Below are 4,642 nucleotides of genomic sequence, written 5' to 3' on the forward strand. Positions count from 1 at the left end.
GAGATGTATATCACTCCTGTAGGTGTTTGCAGTTCCACGACATTGCAGTGTTCGCCAGAAAACTGCGCAAGAACTGTGGCTCTGAATGATCTGTTGATAATTACTACTGCAGCTTTTGGCTCTATGTTAGAGTGTATTACTTGCCAATTGGCAGCCATGAATGGGATCCGCCCCGCTTGGGAGTACGGTTCCTGTAAACAGAGTACATCTAGACTCTTCTCTTCCACCACCTTCCGGAGTTCCTGCAAGACTAGTTTACTATTGTGGTTGTTTATCTGACCCACGTTTAGTTGGCTCACGTGGGAAATAGGTATGAATATGTGATTCTGGCCTGTTTTTGGACCAGTCGTGGGCTACTCTGCCATTAGTTATCACTGATTGATAATATAATTCATCCATGTCGAATTTCTCATTTCTTCTTTCGAAAACCTTTTTGACTAGATCTCGCAGGGCTCCGAAGTCGGTGGGGAGATTCATTGTCTTGAGCTGGATTCTGTCCACAGCCTCCATTACTGAAAAGGTGACATCTCTACCATACTCGTGGCCGAGACGTACCACATGTCTTAATGCAGTAGTGAGGATTGCCGGCTCCTCTAATCTTGATAGTTGCAGTGCATGCTCCAGGTTGGGGTATATTCGTTGGGGATCAATTCCCATTCCTCCCTGGGATGGTGAGTCAGAGGATGGTGAGTCAGAGGATAGATTTGAGCTGCTCACTTCATTATACTGGACATGTTTGGTGATTACTAATTCTTTGCTGTGAGATTGTGAACTCGCAAGTACAGGATGCCTGCGTGGTCGAGAATGCTCTTGATTCGACCCAGGTCCCCAGCAGGGAGGAGAGGGAGCGTCTTTTTCACATGGATCAGTTTGTATGCAAACGTCTTTCATTATTATTACCAGAAATCGTGGTTGCGTGATTTTTTGTATAAATTCTTTGAATTTGTTCGCCCTCAGAGCGTCCCTCAGCCTCTTGCTTGGGGATTTCCTTTCTGGCTTCCTGAGTTCAGGTATGGCCTCAGCCATAGTCAATTCGAGAAATTAATCTCTGTTCTAGCATCCTATACGTTGGGCAGTTCCTTCCAGTGGTGTTGCAGGGTTTCCTTCCCCTTTTGGTGCATGGAATGCAGGTTGCGTTCTTGTTACAGTTTTTTCTTGTGTGATCCTCTGCCCCACACCTGGAGCAGGCCGGCTTCCTTTCACAGTGTTTATGGACATGGTCCAAATCGCCACAGTTGTGGCATCGGGGGACATCTTGCCGGAGACCTCGGCGACATGATGGACAACATCCCGTTCTCGAGGTCCCGTTTTGAATCGCAGCTTGAATTCGTTTTTAAATGTATCCCATTCAGTGTCATCAAAGTTTTGATTGTACATGGTTTCATATATGTCACTTTCAGTTAGGGCTACAGGTACATCGTACAATATCACCAGAGGATTTCTTTTCTTAGGTGGTTCACATTTAATAGCCTTATTTAGTTTAGAGTTATTTAATATTTTGTCTCTGTCCTCCTCGGTGGCAAGATCTACAACTGCTACATTTTTTGTGGCCTTTACCTTGTTGATTTTTATTTTGTCTCTTGCCGGGTCGTTTGTTGTTGTGAAGATCTCCTGTACTTTTTTGATAGTCTGACCAGGCAGGGGTCTTAAAAAGACTGCCGTGTCTGGTTTCTTTGAGATCTTGGCGATTGTTTCTTTAGTTGTTTGAGCTTTCGTGACGGCTTGCGCCACCACTCCAGCCCATGTCTTGACTGACTGTTGTCTTAGTCTGGCATTCTCTTTTTCCAGCTCTTCGAGACGCCCCTCAAGCTTCGCATTTGCAATAGCCCAGGCAGCGAGCTCGTTCTTTAATGCCAAGACTGCAGCCTGGCTTATTTTACCATTCTTGATGCTGGAATCTAGAATTTGACTGATACGACAGTGTCTCTCATACACATTCTCATCGTCATGTCCCACTTCCTCCTGTGAGGTAGGGACAGTAGACATACTCGCCCTCGAAATCGCACTCGAATCACTCGTCTCTTGTTCGGCCATGTTGATTGACGAGTGAAAAAAGGTTGGGAGCCCGTCTCTTACCCCGGACCGGCTCCTCTGGTCTGGCATGGGGGGGGGGGGTCTGTTGCAGCTCGCCCACCGGCCTCGCCCCAAGGCCAAGGGCACTCTTCGAACTGCAGGGTTCAGCGCGCCGTTGCCAGCGCACTGGTCCCCGTCGGTGGCTCCGTCATCGTCGATTTCACCCGACGCTCCTCGGCAAGTGCACCCCGCACTCCGGAGAGGCGGATGCACCTCTCTTCCTTCGCCGCCTACTAGCCCAAGCTTCCACCTCTCGGCCAAGGACCCACTCCTACTCAGGTGGTGGGTCGGTCGCCCAGTCGTTCAGCGGTCTGAACCCAATTAACCTAGCCCACGCCATGTCACCACCTCCTGGGTTTGGCAGAACACGCCTCGGTTACCCAGGGGCGCGGCGAAGCGCCCTTGCCGACTCGCGCCGTGATCCCACGCCGACAAACAAAGTCGCCGGCATGCAGAGCACCTGCTGGTCTGTGCCCTGCGAACAGAAGGGACTGATGTTCGGTCCCTCGACACAGCTCCCCCTGTGCCACGCACCCTTCGCTTTCGCATCGGGTTGGGTCGCAGCTCTCCCTTTTATCGCAAGGCAGTATGCCGAGCTTAACATCTGGCACCACAGGAAGGCGGAAAGAGCAACTTGGGAAGGAGAGGCTATGAGAGACGCGTCACTTCCCCAAGTGAGGACTGCCGCGGCACACCCGACTGGAAGCGAAACGCCCCAGTGCGAGCTTCCGTGCCTTACGGCGCGCCGGCACGGGCGGGCCCGCGCCGAAACGCGCCGTCAGGCGACTGACCTCCCTTGTTAGTCTTCGAACCAGTCACAAAACTCGGAACCTGTTCATTGTTCTCGTACCTTCGTTAACAGTATTTAGACATCAAGGAGAGGAGTGGCGGTGGCTTGAAGTTCCTAATCACCAATCTCCTCACCAATGCCCTGGATTAAATTCCAAAGCTCTCCGCAGTGTGAACTAATATCATGTGACACTGATGATGGTGATCCATACGTCGGATGGGGACGTTAAGCTAGGCGGCTCTTTAGTGCTGTTTGGGAGCCGTAGGCTGTATGCCAGCACCGGGTTTTAACCTACGCCTTTTCTCATCATCATACAACACAAACGTAAACAACTTTTCGACTAGGCAGAATCCACTCCGTGGAATATCCCAGCCGAAAATGCTACACGTCATTTAACTTCAAGATTGTCCGTGAGCGATTGTTGGCCTTTTTATCTATATCTTCATGATAACTATGCTGTGAACGTGAACAAACCCGCCTACGACCTGGAATCTCATTGACTGGAGGAAAATTGTCTTCAGTGATTAACCCCGCTTCGACATGAGCCCCGATGGCCAGAGTAGAAGTGTCTGGTGACGCCCCAAGGAGCGGTGGGATAGCCATTTAACTGTTATGAAGATAATATCTATTGTTTCGGACATGTCTGAAAGAACAGATACCATTTTCATATAGTTAAGGCAAACCGGCCATTGACCTTCTTCTTCTGTGCTGGATGCACACGCATTGCCCGAACTCTTACGGGACTCGGTAAGATTGTCTGCCGTGAGTGATGAGTGTAATGGGCAGGGGCACTCCGAATGTAGTGTGTGGACATTAAGTTGGAAATGTGGGTCTCACGGGGAGAGTGCAAGGAATAAATCCCTGCAGTCGCATTATCCTCTGTGCCCTCGGTGGCTCAGATGGATAGAGCGTCTGCCATGTAAGCAGGAGATCCCGGGTTCGAGTCCCGGTCTGGGCACACATTTTCAACTATCCCCGTTGATGTATATCAACGCCTGTCGATAGCTTAGGGTCCTGATGTAATTATCATTTCAATCTAGCTGTTCCCCGACATACGGCTCGACAACGAGGAGTGATGGTTCAGGGTGCCAAAGGATCCCTTTGGTTGTCATCCGCGGCACATTTACATCACGACGGTACGTCGACAATATTCTTCGTCCCGTTTTGTTGCCCTTCGTGTCAAGCCATCCTGAGCTCACATTTCATCAATATAATGCCAGTCTTCTCACGGCCAGAGTTTCTACAGCTTGTCTTCGCGTTACCAAATCTTGGCCAGAAAGATTGCCGGATCTGTCCCCAGTTGAGAAAGTTTGGTCCATTAAGCGCTGTGCCTTCCTACCATTTCGGGATTTTGACGATCTCACCCGTCAATTGGACGGAATTTGTCGCGATACCCGTCAAGCGGGTATCCAACAGCTCCATAAATAAATGCCGACCCGAATAACTGCTTGCCTAATAGCCAGAGGTGGACCAATATGTTATTGAGTCTCTCAGCTTATAAAACGCTTTGTCTCGAGTAAATCATACAGATTTTCTGAAACTGTAATTATTAGTTTGTCCGTACATTACATCACATCTACCAATTTCCGTCTCATTCGGATAATTCCTTTGTGGTGCGTCGTTTTCCTTTTGTCTTAGTGTGAGTTTTGACTGCTTGCTGCAAAAGTAACCCAAAGTGCCATCTCCCGGAGTTCAGCCACGTAAGTTCCAAAACGAACCATCTGCTGCAACTGTTTTCACGCTTACCTTTACCTTGATTTAGTTGTAACAGAGATTCAG

At 49.3% G+C, this 4,642-nt stretch overlaps 1 non-coding gene across 1 annotated transcript; it reads left to right on the forward strand.

Moving 5' to 3' along the window:
• The first annotated feature begins 3,746 nt into the window (after nt 1–3,746).
• Trnat-ugu (transfer RNA threonine (anticodon UGU)) lies at nt 3,747–3,821 on the forward strand. The gene has a single exon. It is a non-coding gene; the product is annotated as a tRNA-Thr (tRNA).
• The last annotated feature ends 821 nt before the right edge of the window (nt 3,822–4,642 follow it).

Source organism: Schistocerca cancellata, chromosome 3, assembly GCF_023864275.1.
Source record: "Schistocerca cancellata isolate TAMUIC-IGC-003103 chromosome 3, iqSchCanc2.1, whole genome shotgun sequence".
NCBI classification, from domain to species: domain Eukaryota; kingdom Metazoa; phylum Arthropoda; class Insecta; order Orthoptera; family Acrididae; genus Schistocerca; species Schistocerca cancellata.